This window comes from Caloenas nicobarica, chromosome 4 (assembly GCF_036013445.1).
Source record: "Caloenas nicobarica isolate bCalNic1 chromosome 4, bCalNic1.hap1, whole genome shotgun sequence".
In the NCBI taxonomy this organism is placed as follows: Eukaryota; Metazoa; Chordata; class Aves; order Columbiformes; family Columbidae; genus Caloenas; species Caloenas nicobarica.
The window spans coordinates 47,776,147-47,791,708 of record NC_088248.1 but is presented as its reverse complement, the minus strand read 5'-3'; the positions used below and the strand labels follow the sequence as shown (position 1 = coordinate 47,791,708).

At 39.1% G+C, this 15,562-nt stretch overlaps 1 protein-coding gene across 8 annotated transcripts in view; it reads left to right on the top strand.

Annotated features, from left to right (window-relative positions):
- Positions 1–15,562, top strand: part of SLC7A2 (solute carrier family 7 member 2) — a 57,264-nt gene that overhangs the window by 18,683 nt on the left and 23,019 nt on the right. The gene's annotated exons all lie outside the window — the stretch shown is intronic.

Sequence of the window (15,562 nt, the reverse complement as noted above, 5' to 3'; positions counted from 1 at the left end):
AGTCCCTGTTGAAAATCATGTATTTCAAAATCACAGTGACGTTTTGTCTGGGTCTCATATTGCTAACAATGCATCCAATTCACTTTGCATGTTACAAGGTGGACTCTGGCACCAACTGATAATACGTCTGAAAGTTCTATTGGTGTGTGATAATGTTTGCACACCACTTCTGAAAAACAAGCTCAATATTTAGATGGTTATGCATGATATTTCAGTGCTAGAAGATATATGTTTTCATGGAAGGCTGTAGTTAAAGGGAAGGATATTTGGGTACAAGAATATCCAGGACACTCTAGTGGTTTCATGAAAGATTTTATGAGACCTGTTCCTTGCATATAATAATTTAAGAAGGCAGAAAATAATGAAAATTTGAACTTAGTATGTACGTAAAACATGAAAAAAAAGCGCCAAGATTAAAGAGAGATAAAAGAAAGCAACTGGAAGTTATGGGAACTTGAGCACAGGGAATGTTTGGTTCTGCTTTAGCATCTTCAGCTGCTGGAAACTGGAGTTCTGCATAAGAAATGCACATGCATTGCAGGCTGTGTTTCCAGGGACAGAAATAAAGGAGCAGTAGTTTGACAACTATATGCCAAAATGGCATTTTCTGAAAGCCAGTAAAGCAACGCATAGGTGAAAAAGGATCTTAGCCAAGGTATGTTTGCTGACAAGCTGATTATCATTTAAACTAGCTAAGAATTTTTTTTAGATTAGGAATGCAGAATTTTACATCATTCATCTTAATTTTATATAACAACATGATTTCTATGAGTATCTGTTGCTAATGTAGTCACTTCCCATAGCTGTTGCTCTGCCAGCTGGAAATCTGTGATCAAGATCCCAATGTGTGACTACGAAGGTCAGTGTTGTTTTCTGCTGTGTTTTGAAGTCTTGGTCATGTTTACCCGTGAGATGTTTCTTACACACAGTCAAACTGTTTATTGACTTGCTTAAAAAATACTGATAAATTTGAAAACCTTTCCAGAAAATTACCCATTTGAAGGTTATAATGTTCTTCAAGCTCTCTTCCTCATGCCTTGAATCTAGCGGTGCTATTTAAAGCCAAGAATGAAAAGGGAACTCTCTGACATTAGTTGCCTCAGTTATAAATAACGTTAGATGTTAGGATTTATATGATTTTGACATGGACAGTGTATATTCAGAACGTCTGGCTGGAGTGTCTACAATAATGTCAAAGGGTAATGCTCTGTAACAGGGTTGCTATAGTGACTTTGCAGTGACTTAATATTTTAGAGATTTCATATTTGAAAGAAGTGGTGCTTGATACTGCAGGGTGCAGAAAGTACCCCCAAGGAATGTAGGGCAGTCTTAACACCACTAACTTCAGAACACAGAATGCTGTTTAACACTTTTAGGATTAAGCCTTGCAGATGGAGCTTATTTATATAATGAGAACTAACTATTCCTGTTTATATTGGTTTGTATTGTTTTGGTAGATGAGCCGAAAATAAATCGCAACAGTGCACTTAGCACACTGGTTCTGTCTGGTTTGAGTGATGTCTGCCAGTGGTGTTAGGCACATCGCTGTTCCATTTTCACACAGAATGGAAGTAAAATACTCTGATTTAATACTTAAAGTCCAGTACAGATCCAGCGATGGATTCTAGTTTAAATACTTCACTATTATTTCAGAGCAATATTTGATTGCAAAGGAGATTCGTTAAAACCTTTATGTAAGAAACTCTTAAATTGATTCCTACCGCCTTTGACTTAAAATACATGAAATATGGAATACAAACAATTTATTAATCTGATTCTTATATTTCTGTAAGCAAGAGAAAGCAAACTTGGCTTTTAAGAACTGTTATAATTGGCAGATAATTAATACATACTTCATTTTAGACATTCTATTCTGAGAAACTTGTGACACCTTGATTAGGTGACCTAGTTACTTTTTTTGTAACCCCTTTAAGATGGCATCTTTTCCATGTGCCATAAAAAGTTATATCGAAACAAGTAAGATGTGTAATAGGAACTCCTTCCCTTCCTTTGCTCCATGACACTTTTGTAAGCAAACCTTTCTCCAATATAATCCATTGTTTCTTTTATTCTTAAGTTAGATACATTAATCCTTTCTCCTTCACTCTCTGTTCTTCCTTTCTTAGCCCCTATAGAAATAAGGGGGAAAGTCCACTTCTTTATATAAAATTGAGCTTTTTAAACAATTTTCAGTAAATTGATACAGAAAATTAATTGCACTTAAACAACAAAAAAAAAGACCCACTGTAGCCTGTTAGTCTATGGTGCACTGGTCAAATGGGCCAAGAGGTGCTGTGACCTGGAATGGGACTGGGCAAGCTCAGCGGAGCAAGAATCCCTGGTTCTGATGCCACTTCTGCCATCAAACCAGCCAGCTGAGGCTGGGCAGGGAGGATAGAAATGAGGTGAATCGTTAGTTCTGTGCTTAATTGCCATTCTTATGCCATGAGATTAGACTACTTTTTGGGCTGTTGAGCTGTTCCCTTTGTGGTCCCCCTGTGGAAGCGCAGAGGAGCACACAGCCAAAGACATTCAAAAATATGTAGACATTTTAGATGTTTTAGAAGCCACCTCAGGAGTTTAGGCATGTAGAAGGGCTCTCATGATTTCTACTTTAAAATCAGTGTCTAAGTCCCTTTTAGAGAGCCACCAGCTTTTGTGCAAATAAATACAATTTTCAGAGGGAAAGGGCTGGGATTTAATTTTGATCCTGAAGTCATTACTCATATCTTCCTATTAGCACAGAAGAAAAATATTCCAGGATTGTATTTGTAAATACTTTTCTTCTAGTTTGTCACGGTTTTATTTTTTTTATTTTGCCTGGTTTTTAAGAGGACAAAATAGATGTGAGCTTGTAAGAGGCTTTTGCTTATGTCTTACACAAGAGGCTGTCATGGGAACTTAGTAATCATGGGGTGAGAGGTAAAGCCCTGTTACTGATTAAAAACAGCTTAAAAAATAGTAAATATAAACAGCAACCTTCATATCATTTTTGCAGGCATTTTCCGGCATGGAAAATTATTGTTAATGACATACCTCAGGAATGAAGCACAAATGGAGTTAATAAAAATTTTCTGGATGAAATTGTTTTTTATAGGAAAACCAAATGCTCATTAAAGATGGTAGCTGTAAAGATTTCCCTTTTGGATACAGGAAAAAAATAACACTTTTAGTCATTCCAACTGAAAGATTTTTAAAGAAAACCAAACACCAAAACTCTCTCACAGGTATTCCCCCAACAATCAAAAATCCAAGTAAACTATTAAAAGAGATTTGGCTGGGGGGGGAAGTAAGTTGAAGGATGACAGTCCTATAGTATAGGAGGATGTAAAAATGAATTTTCAAGTTGGTTAATTCAGGTAATGAAGAAAGTGATAACTAGAACAAGGCAACCTTAAAAAACTATAAAATAAGCAGATTCAAAAGAACTACAAAAGTGTTCACTTTGTAAATAATTACATAACTCAATAATAAATAACTCAGAGCCCCATTGTTTGGGTAAAAAGCATAGTGAATTTTTTTTTAATTTTGGGATTTAAACATTGTTTTAAAATAGCAGTTGCATTTACATGGGCTAGGATAATTACTATGAAATATACCTAATTGCCTACCTGAGTTGCCATTAGAACTAAAAAATATGTGGTCAGTAGTATGTTACTGCCCATTTGGCTCAAACATCTGTCTTGGACAGTTGTCAGATTTTTTTTTTTTTAAGTTTGCTTCAGTTTGAGATCTTGTGAGTTCCATCAGCTTTATGGAAAACCAGAATAAGATGTTATCCAATAGGTTACGTCTAAAAAAATACACAATATCTTAACGTTTTGTTTTCTGGTAGATCTTTCTCCTTGGTCTTATTGAAAGCCTTTAACTTCATGCCTCAGATGAAGAAGTGCGTTCACATCTTGGCCAGCCTGTGGTGTCTCCCTCATGGTCCTTCTCAAGCCACTGCATGGAGCTGCATCAGATGCTTCTTTCCTAGGGCTCTGGGGAGATGCGAAACGGCTTCATTTCAGTCTTAGCAAGACATGGCATCGCATTTTATTTTCAATTACAGATTAAGTGTTAGTTTTAACTTTGATATGCTTGGCTCTTTTTTGTATCTGTGAAAAAACTTTCTATCTGAATTTCCTATTTATATTTATCCCATATTCAAGGTGTGGATTTGGGACAAAAATGTATGTGTGGTTTTTTTTTTTTTTTTCCTAGAGGGTATGGCTTTAAACAGTTGTGTTCCTTGTGCAAGGCTTCTTCAAAACTCTGATTTTAGACTTGGGGACAGCACTATGAGTCAGCACTACAAACATTTTCTTTAGACCCTTGGGAATATCTGGAATTCAACAAATGATAGCTAGTAGCTGCTTGGGACATGCTTAATAGTAGGTTAAATGACTCATTCCTGGGTCAAAATAACTAGCAGGAATTTGTGCCAATGTAGCTCTTCTTGTTACATATGAAATGAGGTTAGCAGATTTATTCTTCAGGCCTGTATTAGTCTAATAGTATATTATTATTTTTAATAGGATATATTATATTTCTCTTACAGAAGGTCAGGATTTGAGGTATTTTTCTTTCTAAGTACAAAGTGAAAGAGTTGTTAAAGAAAAGTTGAGAGAGATGTTAAGTGATAATTTTACTTAAATCTGTACAACATTCTGTAGGAACTAGTTTCAACAATCTGCTTAAGCCATGAGAAGCAATCTAAAATATATTTTAATAAATGGGAAGCCCCTTAAAATGTGTTGATTGTAATTTATTCTCTTCAGAAATGATCCTCTCATAACATTATAGAGATAACCTGCATTACTGCTGAGCTTTTTAAAGATTCTTTTTCTCTCTTACATGTTTATGATCGTCTTGTGAAGATTAGCACATAGATTGCTGTGGTAACCTAGATTTTTATTCTCAGAACCGCATATCAGAACCATTAAAACGCTAATTACTTTATTTAACTTGACATAGAAAAGATTCTTGCTGGCACTTGATGAATCCTTTTATGAATACTAGTACATCTTCTCAAATCCCATCAGAGCCGCACAAAGTGTACAAGCCACGTTATGTTTTTTTTCTTGTGCATGTCAAAAGGTATGTTTGTTACAGTCGGCTGCAAAGTCCTGACTTCCAAGGCAAAGCAGCATGCACTGGGCAGAGCTCTGTCGAGGGATTGCCATGGTTCACTGGGGCCCTGGTCCTGCAAGCACTTTTGTTCATGTTTAACTTCTGCGCAGAATAGGTAGTTATATGGGCAAGCACAGGGATATGCTTTTGCGAAGTTAGAACCTCTAGTTAGGTAAAACTCCACAGCTTTTTGGCCCATAGCTGTGAGACAAGTCAGAATCAACAGCAAACTACCTTTTAATCAGTTTGTCATTTGGGTTTCTGCAGTATTTTGTTTCAGTCTGTGCAAGAGTTTCAGAAACTGATGGGGATTTTTTTTTTTAATTTAAAATTCCCTGAGCATGAATTTCCCCATAACTCTGAAAATATGTTCATACTCTTTTGACAGTATAAGAGAAGGTCTTCAAGGGTCCTTCCATAGAAAATAAAATAAGTAAAATATTTTTTTCTTTCAGTGCATTCCTTCTAATGTGATCAGCTGTTTCATGGCAAGAAGAGAATTTCTGATTGACTTCTTTATTGAAAGAATGTGCTGTGAAAGTCCTTGGGGTATGCAAGTCAGAGAACTGTTGAATGAGGCACGTTAGAGAATTCCAGTGTGATATAATTGCTAAGGAGCAGAAAAGAAGTCTCTAAAGCCAGAACGTAAGCTATAAAATAATGTTGTAGGTCAAAACAGTTGGATTTGTAACTGGAAACAGACTGGGAGCCAAAGTGGACTACACAAAGTCTGGAGAGAAACAAGAATTTCCTCCAAGAGAGAAGCTGGATGTCCTATTGCAGGTACCTGGCTCCGGACAGCTCTGTGCGTGCTCAGTCTTGTCCAAAGTGCCTCAGATCTGGTGTCCTTCACTGGTACCCACCAGATCCTGTGCCTTCATGAACACCTCTCTGGTGCTGCTGTGTCACACACCCTCAGGCACACAGATACACCTTCTGGCTGACTGTACAAAAATGCACCTCTGGTCTTCTTGTAGTTCCAAGTGTGCATGACTGAAAACACACATGAAACGATGTCTGAGTGTCCATTGGACCTCTGGACCAAACACTACGTAGTGGGGACATACTGATCTACCCCACAGTGCTCTAGATCTAGGCGGGACAGATGCAAACTATTTTATTTCACCTGCCAGCACATTCCCTGCCTCTTGGCCGGGAGCCAGCGAGGCTTCTAGGTTTGAATGCCTTTAGCAGGGTAGCTGCTCTGTGCTCCTGTTCCCAGGATTAAATTCTAGAAAGTCAAATGAACTGCAGCAGCGCTGCTCCTATCTGTCTTTGTAATGATCCATAGATTTACCAGGAGTGAAGTGTTATCACAGCCAGGTGATAGCTCTGAAGGAACCAGAAAGTGCACTTGCGAGTGACTTTCTAGTCAGTAGTGTTTCTACTGTTGATTTAAAGAATGAGGATGAAATTTTGAACTGATTTATACAGCCCCTGAAGGATTTGATCTTCTAGTGTCTGTAACAAATCTGTACCATTATAAGGTCAAGAAAAAAAATGAAGAGAGGCAGGAAGCAAAGAGGGATCTGGTTAATACTAAGTCTGACTTTCTGTAATCTTGTGTCTGGCATTTTCCATCAAAGGAAGATCCACTTCTGAAGAGGCAATCCCAGAGGACCTAGCACCTCAGAGTTAAAAATGGTGCCAAAGAAAGTTTTGGAGATGCTGTGGTTACATGGAGGAATAAATAATTGCTCATTTTGCAGTTTTCGGTGAGATGTACTGGAAGTGGATTTTTGCAAACTCTAGAAACCTTATGGTACATTCACTGGATTGTTTTATGCTATGTGTTAACTAAAGTTGTTAAATATGCTGATTGTGAAGTATGTTATGGCACTTGCAGACAAGTTTAAACTAGAGAAATAATTTGCATGGTTACATTTCTATTCTGTTTGGAGACTAAATCCATGTAAGATGTAATGATGGTGCTCTACTGTGAAATAATAAGTGTTGGGTTTTTTCTTCTTAATTACACAGTGAATAAAATTGGAGGAGTTCTAGAGATTGCCGTTGGTAGTGAAAAAAAGATTTTAAAAAAAAGTTGACACCCCTAAAATTTATATTGTGGAAAAGTGTGAACAATCCTTGTGGTGGTGTGGTTGTCTATTGTTGTGAGATGAAGGGTTAGTCCATTCTGGCATTGCTGTCTACTTTTTCCTGTTTCATAATTCAAAGTCCTTATTTTGAATCAAATCCTGACCCCAATGATATAATTTGGAATTTTGCTTTTGGCTTCACTCTGATCAGGTTTGTGTATTTAAAACCAAGAGTTGTTTGTCTTGCTGGGAATATGACAACATGTCCTGGACAGCTCTGTGTTAATTCAATGCAAAATGCAAAAGGTTTTGAAATGTGTGTATATACAAATGCAAACAAGGCATGTATATAAAATGTCCAGAATATATTTTATAGGTGTTTATAGATGCTATAGAAAGAACTATGATTATAGGTAAATAATACGTTTACAGGAATGCAAATTTGAAATTAAACTACTTTCTTAAGCTTGTTCTACCTTATTGGAAATACAGAATTCCAATTCCACTGTTTAAATTTGGGCCCATGCCCCTGTTAAAACCACATCTATATGGCCTGAATAGCCTTCAGTTCTATGGCCACATTTAGAAAGTAGTTGAGAGTAGTTATCAAGGTTTGCATTTTTGTTTGTTTTTTTCGGGGGTGGTTGCTCGCCATTAACCTGGCAGGAGTGTACCAGAAAGCGATCAAAGCAGAACACCAGGCTGGCCTCACACTGCCCTGATACTGTGGGAAAGGTATGCCCGAGGAAAACTAGCTTTTAGAAGCCAAGTAGAAATGGAGTCTCTGTATTCAGCAGATAATCAAGCAATTACAGCTTCTACTTTTTTTGGTTTTTTTAAGTGGAAGGGATGTTTCCCCATGATTAAGCAATAAATTGCTTAATTTATGGATTAACAACAGTTCCTAATGGATCTACATGGTTGTAAATGATTCAGAACTGGCCTTGAGGATATCAACTAAAATTCACACAAGTAATTATCAGGTCCTTCACAGACTTGCTATAGGGTGATGGTTTGGGGAAAAAAAAGCCCGGATGTTGTCATAGTTGAGAGTGATGCTCCTTTAAAGTAAGTTCCATATATTTCCGCACAAGAAACCTAACCTATTTAGCAGCTTGTGCCTCCATCATAATTTCTTTTCTCTGTCCTCTGACCAGGTACAACCTGCAAAAGAGTTAAAGTTCGTGTTTAACAAGGATGAGATCAGCACAAGGGCAACAATGAGTATGTTGTCATTAGCACTTCAAGGAACAAGACCTTTTCTCTTCACACCTTTTTGCACTTTAAGGAAAGAATAGCCTTGGATAATGTAAGAAACGACATCTGGATTTGGGATCTTGAAATATGGCCCGTCCCTGTGGAGCACCCTCTTTTTGGAGGCATCTCTGCCTGGATCTGGGAGAGCTGAGGAAATGTTGTCTTTGTCCCCTCCATGGGGCTGCAGGACTTTCCATGGGGGAAGGAAGAGGAGCCTTCTGTGCTCCTGCAGCAGTGGCAGGCTTGACGCTCAGGGAAAACTAAAAGCTGAGAGCAAGGTGCTGGGGGCTGCCATATGGTGTGTGTGTTTTTCTTCATATATTCTTAGGAAAGACTTTTTAATGATGAAAAGCGTAGGACTTTTCTCAGCAAGACTCATATTTTCAGTGTTCTCTGAACAAAAACAGGGATAGCGAAATAGAAGTGTTTTAAAGGGAACAAAATGCCATGAATAGTGTTGACTGGAAATGCTACTACATGTTTGGGCTGGAGTTGTCTGCCATTGGAAGTAATAAAAATACAGCTGTATATTATCCATTGGGGTTTGGTTTATTCTGGAAGCTAATTTTTAAGAAACTGAGGGTTATTTATTGGTTGTGTCAGGGGAATATTTGGACTGTTCTAATTCCAGTCTTCAGCATTTTCACATTTCAAGCCATATAAAGGAGAACAAGATATATGGTGCATCTACCCTAGTTCAACAGAATGGGCTCGAACTATTATTATTATTATTATTTATAATCTTCTGAAATTTACTCGGCAAAAGCAGTTTTCACGCTACAGTATTGGATTCAGGTCTCAGAGTGTTGCAAAGTATCCTTCAATATGATTCAAAGCCAGTTTATTTTTTACAAGGGGTGAACACAAACGTTGGGAAGACTTTGCCTCCACAGTGGGAGCCCAAGTTTGAGACCCACAATTTTGCTTTTCCTTCAGGTTGTGTAAAACAAGCCCCCAGGGGTGTGTGGCAGGTACCCTCACAACACTGTGTGTTTTATACGCAAGCACATACATGTGTTTAAATGTAGAAAATGGCATTCCAGCTGGATTTTGTGTTGTGAAGAGAGTGGGTATGATTTATCAGAGCAGCAGCAAAAATTTCTGTCCCTCCCCGCCTTAGCTGGACAAATAGCTGTCCGGCTCACAGCCCTCCAATCACCCGGGCTGCCCAGCTTCCACCCCTCAGCACCAGCAGCTCACACACCACCTACAGCTGGCTTTTAAAGGAAAAACTGTAATAAAATCACTTTCAGTCATTACTCTTCCATTTAAGACAGCAGAAGTTCGGGACTGGGTAAGAGGAGCAGAAGTTTGCCTGGCAGAAGTTGCTCTGAATCAGGTTTGTAATGAAGTTTACTGCTGAAAGAAGTAACGTGAAAGCAATGTAGTTTTCTCATAGGAACCTTTGCCTTTAACAGATGTGCTTTTTGAGTAGCAAGACTGGTGGTATGCAGTATTACATTTAGTGTACTTTACAGCATTATTGTGCCTCTGACAAAGTGCAAATTACAATGTTAATATATAGACAATGTGATTTATGTTTTTCTTCCCAGTCTTACTGGAAGGTGTTCCTGCTTTTGGGTGATAAATCTTTCCTTTTCCATTTTATACATAATACACTTCTGTTACAGGTGCTGCTTGCCAACTTTAGGGCTTTAAATATTCTTTAAATACACTATTTTAAATATTCCAAGACTTTAGAAATTTTGTGAAAGTCTTGGGCAGAACATCAACTTCTAGGACGCTTGTAGTAAAATCATGTATTGTCTATGCATGTGTGTACACATACACAAATTATAGACTACCTAGTTTTGCTTCATTTCTGCATTCTTTTACTTTCATATATTATTGCACAAGATCTAATCAATGCAATACTGCAATTTTGACTAAGGTTAAATATACATAAGAGCAAACAAAATATTTCTCGTAAATTCTACAGATGCAAAATGTAAAATATAACCTTTTACAGTTTTTTTCAAGAAAATGAGGCTGACAAAAGACTAAATTAATCTGTATATATTTGTATTTTCTGTTTTCAGTATGTTACAAACTTATTGGAGTATTTTCTCCCTAATTGGTATGTTCCTTAAAATGTTAAACCACTGCACCTGACATTTATAGTCTATTATAATATATAATAATAGATCAACAAAATAGTTTATAAGTTAAATATCTTTAAATTACTTTTACTTCAGGAATCTTTAATCATACTTCTCAGTAACAGTATTAAAACTGTCAGAGGTTTTATATTGCTTTATAACAGTGACTTTCCATGTGATATTTTTTCTCTTGTTTATTAGAGCTTTTAACAGAAAATTTTGTAGGAGAATTTGTATGGCAACTGCAGGAAAACTTTTGGTTTTCCCACCTGTAGCTTGGGTTTGATGTGTACTGACTTAAACCACTTATTTCACATAATTAAAATCAAATGTTATTTTAATGGAAGAGTGTGGTGATAGATGATATAAGTTACTTTTTTGCTACAATATCCACCTGTTATTTGTATTTTGTTTTGGGGTAGGAGGCTGTTAGGTTTTTTTTACTTGGAAACTACTTTGCAAAAATGATAGTTTTTACGTGACTTGAAGTAGTCAAAGCAACTTAAATAGAAACTTTGCACTTGGTGACTTTGTCCCTTGCATTGTATTTGCCGTTACAAGTTTTTTTATACCAAACTTTTCCTGCTAGAAGAGAGTGAACAATAGATGACCATTAAATGTTCCTGATCATCCATCTGAATGGAAAAGCTGGTACGAATTATAAGGCTGGATTAGCATTCAGATGCATGGTGATGAAGCAGTAAATTATCTGGTTTACAACTGAACAGGAAAGACTGAAATTAAAAAGGGTGTATCAGGAGATACTGTTGAAAGAAGAAACCCCAAGACAATAACGAACAAAAGAGATAGGAGAAGTATCTGTGCCTATTCAGGTACTCTTGACAAATATAATGAAATGTCCATGCTATATGAGGAAGCTTTTTTTTGTTTTGGGGTGTTGTTGGTTTGTTGTTGTTGTGGTTGGTTGGTTGGTTGGTTGTTTTTCCCTATGTTAGAGGGGTCTGTCCAATTCTTTTTCTGTCTAAACTAAGTCCTCCTGTCCTGCCTGTTTCTGTCACATGCAGTTGAAGGGGTGAAACTGTAAACTGCAATGTAGAAGGCATTGCACTTCTTTCTAGGAATGTGTTCAAGGAAGGAGGAAGCTTTAATATGGGCTGAACATTGGTCCTCAAGTCTAAGGCAGTTGAACTTAGGCGTCCCTTTTTCAGAGGACTGTTGGAGGCATATTCCATGTTATAGAGTAATCTGTAGCTAAAGAAAAACTTAGACCAAAAGAGACTTCAGAAGTGCATTGACCCAGCACGTGCAGAACCAGAGAGCTGCCACCTCAGTTGTACACAGCGAAAGGAACGTGCCAAGGTCAGTGACAAATGGACGTCATAGGTGTTTGCTTGTGACAAATGTCTCTGTAAAGCAGACTTCACTGAAGTGAAGCCTAGCACATGTTTGAATGCATGGGAGAAGGAACAGGTTGTGTCTGTTCCTTATCCTAATTAGAAATAACTGCACACTGTTGGTCAGTGCAAGGGCATTTTCCTTTTTGGGTTTGTATCACTGATTTCCTATGCTTAAACTCTATATAATCACAGGATTCAATCTTTACTCTGTTTAAACTGCATGAACAACTCAGCCCACCCTAACTGGTGGCACTTTCAGGTTACATGCCCAATACTGCTGTTCAAAGGCAGGCAGGTACCTAAATCTGGCCTCAGAAACATAGGACAGGTGCCTCAGAGATGCCTCAGAAGCACTGTGAGCTGTGTCAGCAGCAGAGCGTTAAGAGGACTCACTTCCTTCTTGACTGGTTACCCAATATATTAGCAAACTCTTAATTTCCCAAGCTGTCGAGCATACCCAGGAAGGCTCAGAGAAGAGCCCGTGCTCATCAGCTGTCCAGGATGTTCATTGTGGGCCCAGGCCAGAGCTGGTGGATCTCATGGCAGCAGAGGGAGAGGAAGCAAAGACCACTGTGATCTGCTAGGACGAGGGAGGCTTAGACTCCAACAGGGAAAGGAGGAAGTGAAAAGAAGCAGTTACGAAAACACTGAGACCTGCTGGTCAAAAAGTATGAAAGATCATTTTTTTCCATGTTCACTTACCCTACTTCATGTTCTTCTCTGTCCTAAAGATCAACAGAAAACTGAGATTTGCCCAATCATGCTGGCTCAGGAGTAAGACCCTTTTTAAGATTATGTGCTTGTAGTCAGTGTAAGTTTATCTAGGACAATGCTGCCACCAAAAGGCACACCCAGCTGTTACCTTCTTTGCTTCTGTAGGTTAGCATGTGAGAATGAGACGTGACTACACAAGATAAGCTGCGCTTGTGAGTCAGCCTGCCTTGGCACTGAGTCAGAGCCCAGGTTGCTCTCTTGCAGTGGGTAATGTGTTAAAGGACCTGTCTTACAAGGGACACCTTAGAAAAAGGTTACACTTGTCAGTGATTTCAGAAGACACTTTGCAGCCACTTACATATATTATTTAGTCCCACATGCAAGCCAAATATCTTCATAAGCTCATGAGTTCTTCCTGATGTGGTCTTGAGTATGAAGTGATCGGTACCAGAGTCTTGGGATGTCTTGGCCAAATCTGAAAGTGAGCCATGTCTGAAGTAGTGCTCTGCACTTGGTACACAGCAACAGAAGTTGCGAAGCAGTGTTCAGATGTTGTTTACTATGTACACATATAGGAAACAGTGTAAGATGTTCTGGATTGCAGTGGCTGTCATAAAAGGATGTGTCTTCATCAAGTCTGTTAGGATGGATATAGTTAAAAAGATAAGATTCTTATGTGTATGGGATACTTCTCTTTACAGACACAAAGTTTGTATCTTGAACCTTGTTTGTGACTGTGCTCCAGTTTTTAAAAGGTAAAGAAGAAAGTGTGGGTTTGAGTCAGAACAGGTGTTTCATCTTACTGGCTTGTGACTAGCAAGAACCAGCCTCTTGTTCTCTCCACAAGAATCAGAGAAAGCAGAAGCAGATAAAAACCTCCTATTTTGTCACAAGGATTCCTTCTCAGCAGAGAAAAACCATAATACCAACCAACTGGCCACTTCGATAGATGACTTTACAACCTTCAGGACTTCCTGTCCCAAATTGCAATGGAGCAATCTGAGATACCATTTGCACAACTAAAGTCTTGAAAATTGTTTAGTGTTCTGAGAACAACATCTGGCAGAGCAGTTTTTTCCTGTTAGTGACAAATGAACTATCATTTGGGGGGAAAGAAAATTAATTCCTTAAGAAAATGCCACGTTTCTGCAACATTGAAATTGCAAAGGGGAAGGGCATGGAGTCACTAAAGTGTTGCTGCCTGTCCCCATGGGCTACCGCCTAATGAGTATGTTAATATAGTGTCCTAAGTAATTGCTACAGCTTCAGGAGTGTCATATGGGAAAAAAAAAAATTGTGGCCTTGGAAATCCTTGTCAAAGTACTGGCCAAGATAGACCAACCTGGCTTTGGGGAAGTGGAGTGCCTCAGCCTCAGGCCCAAAGAAAGGCTGCTGTTATTGGAGAGCTCAGGAGCTATAGCAGGGGACTTTGCCTGAGCAGTTCAATGTTGATTCCCCTCAGAAGAGCTTATGGTTGACATGCACATCATCTTAGTTCTGGAGCTGGTGTGTGAAGTCTCCTCAATGGATGAAGTCTAGATACGATGGGCAGATACTGATCTCTGAGAGTCCAGCGTCTTGGAAGCACTGCCTCATTGCAGCAGGGCTTTGGCAGCTTGCCTGTCTTGCCTCCTTCCACTGTCCTGGGGCAGCTCTCACCTTTCTAATGGGTGTTAAGCATCACTGCCCAGAGCTATTCAATTGCATTCACTATCTCTTTATCATCTTCCCTTTCCTTGAAAGGGAATGGAGACTTTTTTTTTATTTAAGAATGCTCTTTGAAGACGGAAGTGTCTTGTAATTGGGGAGCTATTACAGGAATAGAGGGAAAATGTTTCTAAGCAGAGATCTCTTTCATACCCAAGGGGATGTTTTCAAGCAATCTCACATTCAGGATGGCAGTTCTCTTACTTCTGCCTCTTTGTTCTAGGATCAAATACTGCTAAGTGAGCTATCAGTCTTGTTGCAAAGTCATTGCTGTTAGTGGATTCAACTATTTTGAGTAGAAATGCCCTTTAGTGGTCTAGGAAACTGATACAGACCAAGGAGCAATCTACCAGCAGAACATCTTCATTTAAATCTGAAAGTTTCTCAGTTCCCAGGAGGGTTCCACTTAACAAATCATGATCAGAGTATAGATAGTTACCCCGTAGGTTGCAAAGACAAGCAGCAGCTTGGGGAGATGGCAGATAGTATCACTTAATTCTTACCAAACTCTTAGTCATCAACAACACAATTCCGATGAATTCATGAAGAAAGACAGAACTTGTACATTAATGCTGCCTCTTTGTGTTATTATTTCCGATGGGGTGCCTATGTCTTCACTCCCAAGCAAATGCTTTGGACCCTTAGCTGTCATTTTTTGAGTTGGGAAGCAGGGCCACTGCTGCTCAGAATCACAGAATCACAGAATGTTAGGGACCTCAAAAGATCATCTAGTCCAATCCGCCTGCCAGGGCAGGAACACCTAGGTGAGGTTACACAGGAAGGCGTCCAGGTGGGTTTTGAATGTCTCCAGAGAAGGAGAATCCACAACCTCCCTGGGCAGCCTGTTCCAGTGTTCCGTCACCCTCACTGTGAAGAAGTTTCTTCTCAAATTTAAGTGGAACCTCTTGTGTTCCAGCTTGAACCCATTACCCCTTGTCTTACTGTTGGTTGTCACCGAGAAGAGCCTGGCTCCATCCTCGTGACACCCACCCTTTATATATTTATAAACATTAATGAGGTCACCCCTCAGTCTCCTCTTCTCCAAGCTAAAGGGCCCCAGCTCCCTCAGCCTTTCCTCATAAGGGAGATGCTCCGCTCCCTTAATCATCTTTGTTGCCCTGCGCTGGACTCTCTCCAGCAGTTCCCTGTCCTTCTTGAACAGAGGGGCCCAGAACTGGACACAATATTCCAGATGAGGTCTCACCAGGGCAGAGTAGAGGGGAAGGAGAACCTCTCTCGACCTACTAACCACCCTCCTTCTAATACACCCCAG